This window comes from Vipera ursinii, assembly GCF_947247035.1.
Source record: "Vipera ursinii genome assembly, chromosome: 1".
NCBI classification, from domain to species: domain Eukaryota; kingdom Metazoa; phylum Chordata; class Lepidosauria; order Squamata; family Viperidae; genus Vipera; species Vipera ursinii.
The window spans coordinates 277,670,219-277,683,197 of record NC_139512.1 but is presented as its reverse complement, the minus strand read 5'-3'; positions in this window follow the sequence as shown (position 1 = coordinate 277,683,197).

Below are 12,979 nucleotides of genomic sequence, written 5' to 3'. Positions count from 1 at the left end.
GCAGCGATGGGCACCCTAGTCCTGATTGGTTACCCCGGGCCCCGCCCACCTCTTTCTTTGCCTGGGAGAGGGCTGGAGTCCGAAAGGGCGGCGGTCGTCACGTGATAGAAACTGGGTTACGGCTGATGGAGGACTTTTCAATCGGAGACAATCGAGAGGAGAAGGCCGGCCTTTCCATCCCTTTCGGCGCCGGTACTGCGGGTTCTACGCCGGCAGCGATGAAAACCAGGAAACCTATTTATTCGTTACGGTCACTGTAATAATAATAATAATAATAATAATAATAATAATAATAATAATAATAATAAAGAGTAAGACCAAATTGCCTAACTTATTTGGACTTTCTTACAGATATCACAGTTATTTTGAGGGTCACATCTTTTCCCCCCTCCAAGTTTAATTGCAGCTTTTTGTCTCTTGCCCTCAGATTTACACATAAATCCCTGGATCTGTTTGGGTCCCACCTTTTAACCCAACCTCTCTAAGGCCCCATAAAAGCCTTATTTTGGTTGCTAAATGCCACACAGCAACATTTCTGGAATTACACTAATTTTCGACATGTTGAACAAGATATGTAGAATTTTAGGGCAGTCTTCTTCAACTTGATGCCCTTCAGATGTGCCAGATCAACTCCAAGGAACATATAGGCAACAAGGCTTTTATATTCGCAGTGAAATTCAGAGGTTTGTTCGGTACTTTTAACATATCAGAAATGTAAAGTTGCTTTCCAGGCAACAATCATAATTCTGTCCCATAGTGAAATTTTGGAACATCTACTCTATAAACTTGAACTGGGTCAATTGGTGCATCACAGTGAAATCCTGAGTGAACTTGTTAAAAATTACGTTAGGTTTTGTGGTTGCCACAAATTATATATCCTGGGATTACTCTTGAATTCAAAAGTTCTCTTAGTGCTTCAGACTTTTTGCAATTCAAAGGATCTGTGCACATGGTTAATTCTCCATTTAAGGCCACTTTAAGGTTTTTTACAGGTAGTCCTCGTCTTATGACCACAATTGAGTCCAAAATTTCTATTTCTAAGCAAGGCAGTTAAGAGAGTCATATCCCCTTTTTATAACTTTTTTGCCACGGTTAAGCAAATCACTATAGTTGTTAAGTGAAATGTGTTCATTAAGCAATTATGGCTTCCCCCATTGTTAGAAGCTCCCTAGGAAAGTTGCAGATTATAATCTCAGGATGCTGCAAGCATTGTAAATACATGGTCGTTGCCAAGCATGTGACTGTGGGGATGCTGCAGTGGTCATAAGTGTGAGAACCGGCCATGTCACTCTTTTCTGTTCCACTGTTACTTTGAATGGTGATGAAATGAATGGTTGAAAGTTGAGGACTAATTCTATAGCATGAATTAAAGTCCACTTAATGACATAAACAAATTTGTAATAATCAACTGGAGGTTTTTTTTAGGTTAGCAGGATTATATGGTGGATGTTCAAGGAGGTCAGTGATATTGATAATGCATCAAAATAACAGCAACTAAGACATGCACACACATTTTTTGAGGCTCCCAGTTTTTCCTTTTCTGAGGGAACCGGTTCTGAGTGGCTCTTTCACTGTTTCAGGTTGCTGACCCCTGTTCTAAAGTATAAAGTTCTCATAACACGTCACTGCCAGAAACAATTGCCATACACCAAATAAGGAATGAATTTCTAGTCATGTCATCTAAACACACAGTTTAAAAAGGTTAGTAAATCAGCAACCTTTTTGAACTGAATGCCAGCAAAATGTTGAAACAATCACAGTAGAGAAGACTAATAGCACTGATGAACTGGAGTGCAACTGCAGATTCTTCTTATTCAAATTATCGCATCTTACATCAGCAGTTACAATATTGACGTCCAAAGAGGTACAACATTCAGAATATTCCAAAGTACATTCGTGACAGTTGATTAAAGAAAGATTACCCTCTTTCCATTTTTTAAAAATCATATAGATTATACTTTCACTACCTGTTATATAGCACTGTTATTCATAGCATAGAACCTAACTTTCTGATCCTTTAGGAAGTCTGTTGCAACAACACAAAAGGGGAGATGTGATATCATGACATACTAAGTCCCATCACTTATGGGAACTCAAGTAAAGCTGGTAATACTTAGTGGTATGTCTCTAAACCTGGCCAACGAAATGACGTCGACAAAGTTCTTTTCAGTATTTGGAGTCTATGGGAGCATGGGTAAGAAGAACTCGGCTTAAACTCAACCCTTGTAAGCCGAGCGGCTGTGGATTCTAGGTCTCCTTAGATCTTGGAATTTTCTATCATTGGTTCTGAATGGGGTTGCATTGCCCAGCAGGGGTACATTATGATCTTTGTGTGTCCTAACCACTTTTGTCTTGATTGGTTTCCTCTCTTCATAAATAGTATTAAACATATTTTCAGTGTTTTAATTGCATTTTATAGAAACATAGGGAATAGTAAATGATATTTTTATTGTTTTGTAACAAAACAATAGTTTTGAGTTATTAAAAGATGAAACTGATTTTCATCTTTTCATGAAATAATCCAGGAACTTCACATTAAAAGCGTTATAAAATTAAAATTTAGGTAATAAATTTGTACTTATACATGGAAACATTGCTATCCAAATGTAATATTTACTTTTCCCTTTTAGGTTTATGTAATTTTATATAGCATGCTCCTGTGAAAATTGTTAAGAAAATTTAATAGCCCTAGTGACATTTAGTATATGACTGAGCTTTTCATTTGAACTGAATTACATGTATATTTTACATGTATTCTAATTCTATTTATCTATTTATTTATATTTTCAAGACAAAAAGTACAATAAAAATAGGCAATGTGAGCAGCCAATTTCATTCCAGCAATAGTTTTCTATCCCTTTAAGGATAGGTGGAGCACACTTTGGGGGGGGGGGGAGCTCTGGTTGTTGAAAAAGGCCTAAGGCATAAACCAAGGTTTACAAGTTATACTGGATGAGTTCACACACTATGCTCTAAACTACACCAAACTCATGGTAGTTTAGCCATTACAGTAGATATAAACTAAATTATTAACTGCTTACTTGGAAATAAATAACCTAATTTAAATAATGTATTGAAGAAGCTTCCAATTTTATTTTTTCACATCGATTTTGAGTAAGCAATTAAATGAGTTAATTTACGGTTATGTAATAGTATTTATACTAACTAGGTAGGGAGACATTACAGTACTTGAGTTTCAAAGTTTGCTCTTTATAGCCTAAACACACACACCACACACAAAGGTTTGATTTTAGAAATGTGGAATTCAGAACTTGAAGAAAGGTGCTTGTAAAAATAAGGGAAAATAAATAGATAGGCATGTTTAAAAGGAGGAATATCCTTGCGTATTTCAAGAAGAAAGCAATACTACAGTATTGTACTATACTCAGGTGTCAACCAGCTATTGCATCTAGAATATAAATATCTGGACAATCATTAGCTGACAGTGGAAAAAAATACACTAAATCTCTTAATTGCTACTTAGTAATAGTCTAGATTTTGTATTTTACACCTGCTAACCCTCCTTGAGAAGATCTTTAATTTAGATCAATAGGATTTGGGGTATTTCTATACTGACCACACTGAAAGTATTTGGAACCCCTAATTTTATAAAACTGAATAATTTGGACTGCTTCTTCTGTCAAAAGTCATAATGTGAATTATATGGTACACTGCAAGAGGCTTCTTATATTTTGCTGCATCGTCACCTGGAATGATAAAACGAGTATGTAGAATTATAAAAAATCTCAACCTTTCCTGTTCCCCAACCGGTGCTGCAGGCTTCTCCAGAAAAACAGAAACTTTAAAAGCACTGCTGCTTTGCTTACTCAACCTCATCAGCTTAAATATATATATATATATATATATATATATATATATATATATATATATATATATATATATATATATATATATGCATATCAGTCTCCCTTAATTCTTTGTTAGCAATTTAAAAAAAAATTACACAAATATGAGCTGTCACCGGTGTGACTACTGCCTGTCGATGGCCTTCAGGTTAGGCTGACACAGGAAATAAATATTTGTCCCATGTTTGGGGCCTAGCAAGGTAATCTAAATACGGTAGTTAACAAGCATATATACATATACATACATATATATATATATATATATATATATATATATATATATATATATATACACAAAGGACGCGGTGGCTCAGTGGGTTAGGACGCTGAGCTTGTCGATCAGAAGGTCGGCAGTTTGGCGGGTCGAATCCCGAGTGCCGTGAAGCAGAGTGAGCGCCTGTTACTTGTCCCAGCTTCTGCCAACCTAGCAGTTCGAAAGCACGTAAAAATGCAAGTAGAAAAATAGGGACCACTACGGTGGGAAGGTAACAGTGTTCCGTGTGCCTTTGGTGTCCAGTCATGCCGGCCACATGACCACGGAGATGTCCTCGGACAAGCGCTGGCTCTTCGGCTTTGAAACGGAGATGAGCACCGGCCCCTAGAGTCGGAAACGACTAGCTCGCTTGTGCGGGGGAACCTTTACCTTTACTATATATATAGGTAAAAGGTAAAGGTAAAGGTTCCCCCGCACATGTGTGTGTGGATCTTTGGTCATTCGGGTTTTTCCCCACATAGAATTGAAGGTGTAGGAGCAACGTTTCGACGGAATCCCATCCGTCGTCATCAGGCTGGTGGCTTCAGCTTCCTTGTTCTGGGAGAAGCATGTGGTCAGCTTCCTTCTTCTGGGAGAAGCATGTGGTAGTAGCTGTTTGTTCCTCTTTTTTAAACTGCCAGAGGGGGTGTGTTCTGTGGGTGGAGGTGTGCTCTGATTGGGTGGGGGATTAGGTGTGTTCTGATTGGGTGGGAGTATGTTTTGAATGGTGGGGGTGTTCTGATTGGGTGGGGGTGTGTTTTGAGTGGATGGGCTGGTCTCAGCTGCCAGCCTTAGACCTGAGCTGGTGAGTTGTGCTGCTTTTGTTCGGCTTCGTGTTTGTGGTGGTGCCATGTTTTTATAGTGGGTGTCAGTTTGCTTATTGTGTGGTTTGGAGGGGTTTAAAGTGGCTGATGTTGCAGCTATAGTTAGGTTTTTGTTTTGTGGTTGTGCGTCGTTATCATTGTGGGTTCGGATTTGCTTTTTGAATGGTTGTGTGGTGGTGATGTCATGTGATGTTATCATGAGTTTGGGTCTGGTATCATTCTTGGTGGTTGGGACTCGTCTGTCAATCAAGGCGGGTTTCCAAATGGCTGGTAGGCGAGAGGTATCATCTTGTTTGTTCATGCTGTGGGGGCGTTTTTCTATCTCAATGGCTTCTCTGATTATTCTGTTGTTAAAATGTTCGATTTTGGCGATAGTTTTGGTTTTTTTAAAATCAATTTCATGTCCTGTGGTTTCAAAGTGTTGGACCAGGGATGAAGTTTGTTCTCCCTTTCTGAGTGAGTTTTTGTGCTCTTCAATGCGTGCACTTATTCTTCTGTTGGTCTGTCCGATGTATGTGGTGGGGCAGGTGGTGCATGGGATTTCGTATACTCCTTGGTTTTCTAACCCAATTATGTCTTTGGGGTTTCTTAGGATGGCGGATATTTTTCTGTCTGTGTAGAATGCTGTTTTGATGTTGTGTTTTTGGAGGATCTTGCTGATTCTGTCTGTGGTCCCTTTTAAGTATGGGAGGAGGGCTTTGCCATTTTCTTGTTCTCTGTCTTGGGTTTTTGTGGGTGTCTCTCTTCGGATTAAGTTGGTAATCGTGTTTCTTTGGAATCCATTGGCTGTTAGTACATTAGTGAGAGTGTGTAGTTCGGTTTTTAGGTGTTTTTCGTCAGCTAGGTGTTTTGTTCTGGAGATGAGTGTCTTGGCTATGGAGTTGATCTGTGCTGGGTGGTGGTGTGAGAGTGCGTTCAGATAGCAGTTTGTGTGGTTTTTTTTATGGTAGATAGTATGTCCTATGGAGCCGTTGGATTTCTTGTAGACTAAGACATCAAGGAAGGGAAGTTGATTGTTAGCTTCTGTTTCCATGGTGAATTGTATTTTGGGGTGTAGGCTATTGAGGCTATTACAACCCCTCCTACAAGTGTTTAGAACCCCTCCTGTCAAAACTCACCTGTCAAAATCCCTTGACTTACTACATTGTGCGAACCTAGCTGTCAGTGTTTCAGAAACACAATTTATGCTAATCATACATGAATAAATGAATGCATATCAGCTTCTTTCTATTCAAGGTAGCTAAGTGCACAAGCAGAGGGCCGTATCGACACCGGGAGGGTCATCTCCGCTCTCTACAAGCGGTGAGACGCTCCGACCCTCTGTCCCTTCCCCGAGGACCCGGGAGCGAAGATGTGCAGCCTCCTGAGCTCAGGCTGGTCTACCTAAATGCCAGGTCCATTGCTAATAAGGCTCCCCTTGTTCGAGATCTAGTTGAGGGTGAGCACGCGGACCTGGCTTGCATCACGGAAACCTGGCTGGGCCCAGAGGGTGGTGTCCCTCTGGTTGACCTCTGCCCGCCTGGTTTCCGGTTGCTGCACCAGCCTCGGCCTCATGGTAGGGGCGGAGGAGTGGCAGTAATTATCAGGGAGACCCTTAGCCCGCGGGAGACCACCGTTCCTCAGATAGTCGGGTGTGAGTCTCTCTTTCTGAGATACGGTCCTGGGGCGCAGTTGGGCCTGCTGCTGGCGTACCTTCCACCTAATCGCGCAGCGGCAGCCCTGCCTAAGCTACTCGATGTCCTCTCGGGGTTGGTGGTTGAATTCCCCAAACTCATAGTTTTGGGCGACTTCAACCTACCGTCCCTAGGAGGATCGTCCGAACTAGCTCAGGAGTTCATGGCTTCCATGACGGCCATGGACCTGTCGCAAATAATTTCTGGACCGACTCATGAGGGAGGCCACACCCCCGACTTGGTTTTCTTATCTGGACGGTGGCGTGATGATCTTGGTGGGGGCTCCCCAACCGTTATGCCCCTGTCATGGACCAATCATCACCTCCTACGGCTAGACTTCCGCTTTGCCACCCCCCACCGTGGGTGCGCGGAGCCAACCAGATGGTACCGCACCAGGTGTCTAATGGACCCTGATAGGTTCCAGGCAGCGCTTGGGAACCCACCTGCACTCCCTGCTCACAGCTTGGCGGATGCCTTAGTGGAAGCCTGGGAAAGGGCAGCAACAGAGGCACTTGAACGAGTTGTACCCTTGCGGCCCTTGACCCGGCGCAGATCCCAGCGAGCCCCATGGTTCACCGTGGAGCTCCGGGAGATGAAGCGTCAGAGACGGGGCCTAGAGAGCCGTTGGAGATCCAGTCGATCCAAATCCGACCGGTTGCGACTAAGAATCCACACCAGGTCTTATCTCGCAGTGATAAGGGCGGCGAGAACCAATTACTTTTCCGCCCTTATCGCGTCTGCAGATAATCGCCCGGCTGCCCTGTTTAGAGTGACTCGCTCCCTTCTGAACCAAGAGGTGAGGGAGGAGCCCTTACAGGGTCGAGCCGAGGAATTTGGTCAATATCTGTTGGATAAAATCGCTCAGATTCGAACCAGCCTGGACTCCAACTGGGCAGAGTCTGAGGAACAGGACATGGGCAGTCTTGTCAACGTCATCTGGGAGGAGTTTGATCCTGTGACTCCAAAGGAAGTGGACAGGATTATGAGGAGGTTGAGCTCCTCCACATGCTTATTGGACCCGTGCCCTTCCTGGCTGGCTTATGCAGCTCGAGAGGGGACACGAGGATGGTTTCAGGCGGTCATCTCTGCTTCTCTGAGTGAGGGTCACTTCCCCGCCTCCTTGAAGGAGGCAGTGGTGAGACCTCTCCTCAAGAAGCCCACCTTGGACCCAGCTTCATTGAATAACTTTCGTCCGGTCTCCAACCTTCGCTTCCTTGCGAAGGTTGTTGAGAGTGTGGTGGTGCATCAGCTTCCTCAGGTCCTGGATGAAGCGGATTATCTAGACCCGTGCCAATCGGGTTTCAGGCCGGGCTACAGCACGGAGACGGCATTTGTCGCTCTGATGAATGATCTCTGGAGGGCCCGGGACAGGGGCCATTCCACTGTCCTAGTCTTATTAGACCTTTCGGCGGCTTTCGATACCATCGACCATGGTATCTTGCTGCGGCGCCTCAGGGGATTGGGAGTGGGAGGCACGGTTCTGCGGTGGTTCTCCTCCTTTCTCCTGGGACGCTCGCAGTCGGTGTTGGCAGGGGGACAGAGGTCGACTCCGAGGCCTCTCATTTGTGGAGTCCCTCAGGGGTCGGTCCTCTCGCCTCTCCTGTTCAACATCTACATGAAACCGCTAGGTGAGATCATTCGTGGTTTTGGAGTAGGGTACCATCAGTATGCTGATGACACCCAGCTTTTCATCTCAACTCCAAACAGCATCAGTGATGCCCTCGACGTGATGTCCCGTTGCCTGGAAGCAGTTTGGGAATGGATGGGGAGGAACAGGCTTCAACTCAACCCGGACAAGACTGAATGGCTGTACATACCGGCATGCCAGGATACTCAGAGCATTCCATCCCTTAACATTGGGGGTGAGTTATTACCCCCTGTTGATAGGGCCCGCAACCTGGGTGTCCTCCTAGATTCACAGCTATCCTTGGAAGATCACATAGGAGCTGTGACCAGGGGGGCCTTCACTCAGGTTCGACTGGTGCGCCAACTACGACCCTATCTGGACCTGGATGCCTTACGTACAGTCACCCATGCACTTGTGATCTCTCGCCTTGACTACTGCAACGCTCTCTACATGGGGCTGCCCTTGAGAGCCACTCGGAAGCTTCAGCTGGTGCAGAGTGCAGCTGCACGAACACTTTTGGGGGCTTCCCTATACTCCCATATCACACCTCTCCTCCGTGAGCTGCACTGGCTTCCAGTTGCCTTCCGAGTGAAATTCAAGGTGCTAGTGATGACATACAAAGCCCTACATGGCATGGGTCCGGATTACCTACGGGAGCACCTACTGCCAGCGTCAACACCCCTCCGTCCTGTGCGCTCCCACAGAGAAGGCCTCCTCAGGGTGCCACCGGTCAGAGAATGCCGGCTGGTGGCCCCCAGGGGGAGAGCATTCTCAGTGGGTGCACCAACCCTCTGGAACTGCTTGCCTACCGAAATCCGGATGGCCCCCAACCTTCGCACCTTCCGGCGCGACTTAAAAACCTACCTGTTCCAGCAGTCCGGCCTGGCCTGATAGCTCTTGGGGTTTCATTTGTTTTTTACTATTGTTTAACTGTATACTTACCTTGCTCTGTACACCGCCCCGAGTCCCTCGGGAGAAGGGCGGTATATAAAAACAAACAAACAAACAAACAAATAAATAAATAAGTAAATAAGTAAATAAGTAATATGATGGGAGGATGGACAGGAAGGATTTTTCTTCACCCCAACATTCCTCTTTACGTCTCCCTAATCTGGGAAAGAAGAAAAAAAATCCCTTACCCCTTCCTCTTTGTATATGTAGTCTTCACACAGGTGTCAAAAAATTAGCCTAGGATACTCAGAAATCTTCTCACAAATGGCCAAACTAGTAGCCTCTTCTTTTGCTCCAGAATAGCAAAAAAGCCTTGGTAGCAGGTTTTGGACTGCCTCACCAAGTCAGTATTTATTTTTTAATTTTGTATTCCAAAAAAAGAGAGAGAGAAATAGAAACAGAATAAAGAAAAGCAGGATAAATAGAATGAAATAAAAAGAAACTTTTGGTCAACTTTTTAGCCAGAGTTGGCATGCATGCTCCCCTCCCTCTCTTTTCCTTTGCTGCAGGGAAAGAGAGATGCTTCTTTGGCTTCCGTTTGAAAGAGGTGCTTTCACACTGATGTTTCCATATCGGGAAAATATTTTCTGTCGGTTTGGGCCAGTCCCAGTCAGCCCAACCCATTTCACGGTTTGGTGGTTGTATGGAAAATAGGAAGAGGAAGGAGGATTAGGTATGTTATTTATAAAAATAATACAGGTGGGATGAAACTAAATATTAATTCTAGACCTTAATACGGACAGGAGGATCTTACATGTTTATTTATTTTAATACATTTATATAGCCACCCATCTCAACATAGGTGGCTCTGGATGGCTTACAAAATTTAAAAAACCCACCATATAACCCCCTCCACTCCCACCCCCCACAGCATCAACAACACAATCAAATCATCCACTTGATTGGCTCTGTCTCCACTTATAGTCACCAAGCCCATTGATAAAACCATGGTTTTTAGGGTATACATTATGCAAAAAAAAAACCCAGCTATCATTTAATAGCACAGGTGGATTGTTAGATATATGATTGTTAAATAGCTAAATACATCACTAATTGAAAGGCAATTATTATATTCCGTGGTCCTAATCTATATTAGAGTACATGAATGATTTTTGTGTATTTGGAATATTAGGATGTGACCATTACTAATGATGGAGCAACTATCATTGGATGTAGAGCATCCTGCTGCAAAAGTACTGTGTGAACTAGCAGAGTTGCAAGAGAAAGAAATTGGAGATGGGACTACTTCTGTCGTATGTATGGGCCTATCCAGGTGCTACTGCCAGTAGGGACAAGAAGCATATTTTTAAAATAGTCAAGAATGCCAGCAAGGACTGTGATGTGGATGCTATTGTACATCTTGGCACTAACGATCTGTCCCAAAAAGATGTATTCTCTGTGCAGAATGAATAAACCGAATAAACTGCATGAATTAGAAATTCAGGTAAAGGAGGGCAGATATGATATTTTTGCCATTACGAAAACTTGGTGGGATGAAACCCACAAATGGAACACACAGCTAGAAGGATTTAAATTATTTAAAAGAAACAGACCAAATAAAAGAAGAGGCAGAGTTGCTCTCTCTCTCTATAAGAAATAACTACATCTCTACAGAAATACAGCACAACAAACATGAAAACTGTCTTGAATGCATTTGGGTCAATATAAGCGGGGGAATGACATTGGCACCCAACCAAACAGAGGAAATAGATGAACTTTTTGGTAGTCAGTTAACTAAGGTATGTAGGAAGCACTTCACAATAGTAATGGGGGACTTTAATTACCCCGGAATCAACTGGAGACAAACTCTGCACCAAGTGGAAGATCAAACAGATTTCTGACAAACCTAGCAGACAATTTTGTCTCTCAAAAAGTAGAAAAGGGAACTAGGGGATCAGCCATATTGGACCTAATTCTCACTAACTGAGATGAAATGATAGAACCTTGTGGGGGAAGTGATCATGCAATATTGGAATTCAACATTATGCAAGCACAAACAATAGAACACAGTCAAACTAGAGTCTTGGACTTTAAAGAGAGCTAATTTCAATAAACTTAAGAGAGGGCTTGGGAAGGATTCCATGGATGAGAATCCTCAAGGGGAAAACAACTCAAGAAGCTTGGGAAATTTTGACAAGTGAGATTATAAAAGCCCTGTCTAGCACAATACCAACGGAGAAGAAAAATAACAGCTCTCAAAACAAACCAGCATGGGTGCATAAAGAACACTGATAAATTGAAAGACAAAAAGGACAAGTATAAAAAGTGGAAAGAGGGGCACATAACTAAGGCAGAATATCAGCAAATAGCCCGAGCCTACTTAAAAGGAACTAAGGCTTGCAAGAAAAGTCAAAAATAACAACAAGATTTTCTTTCAACATGTAAAAAACAAGAAAAAGGTTAAGGAAATGATTGTGGGAAAGTGGAAAGAAGGTAACAAGCAACAGGGAGGAAGTAGAACTACTTGTTTTTTTGTATCCATCTTTACACAAAGGGAAAAAACAGTCCAACCTATCAAAAACAGTACCGTAAAAAACAAGATCGGCAAGAAAATGGTAAGTGAGCACCTGTCCACCTTAGACAAGTTCAAATCACCAGGACCAGATGGATTACACCCCAAGGTTCTGAAGGAACTGGAAGATGTGATCTCAGAGCCACTGAACTATATCTTTCAAAGATCCTGGAGCACTGGGGAACTACCAGAGGACTAGAAAAGAGTTGATGTAGTTCCCATCTTCAAAAAAGGGAAAAATGGATCCAGGAAACTTAAGATCTATTAGCCTGATCTCAATACCTGGGAAGATTCTGGAAAAGAGAATCAAGTAAGGACTCAGCGAACAAAGACATTACCAAAAGCCAACATGAGTTTGTCAAAAATTTAATTTAATTTAATTTAATTATATTAGATTTATATACCGCCCTTTCCCGAAGGACTCAGGGCGGTTTACAGGGCATTTTAAAATCACACCAATACAAAATACAAAAGTTAAAAAACAATTAAAAAGATTAAATTATCCCTGAAAATAAAAACCCCAGTTAAAAATTCTCAGCCTGGGCCGGAGAGCTCAAAGAGCCAAGTCTTCAGGTCATGCCAGACAAATCTTATTGCATTCTTTGACCAGATGACAAAATTAGTGGACCAGAGGGATGCTGTGGATATAAAAGAGCCTTGGTGGAGCAGTGGGTTAATGCCTCTTTAAATAACACCAGCTGCCTGCAATTAGTGCAGGTTTGCATCCCACCAGGCTCAAGGTTGACTCAGCCTTCCATCCTTCCAAGGTAGGTAAAATGAGGACCCAGATTGTTGGGGGCAATAAGCTGACTTTGTAATAATGCCACTTGGGGGCCCCATGAAAGCCCTAATAAGCAGGCATATACATAGAATGAAGGCTATTGCTAAGCACATTGATTTGTGCTTAGATTTTAAGCCGCCCTGAGTCTTCAGAGAAGGGCGGGATATAAATGGGATTAAAAAATTTTTTTTACTTGGGCTTCAGTAAGGCATTTGATAAAGTAGACCACACCCTAATACTTGATGAGATAGGAAAATGTGGGTTAGACAGCATTTGCCAGAACATATTATAGAACAATTATATACAATAAAGCATTTGTTCAGTGACTGTTGAAGATATGATGATGCTGAACAAGACGTTATGGCCAGTTCTTGAAGTTGTGACCATCACAGTGTCCCCTGTCATCATGTGATCATGATTTGGGTGCTTGGCAACTGACTCACAATTACAATGGTCACAGGGTTCTGGAGTTAGATGATCATCATTTATGAT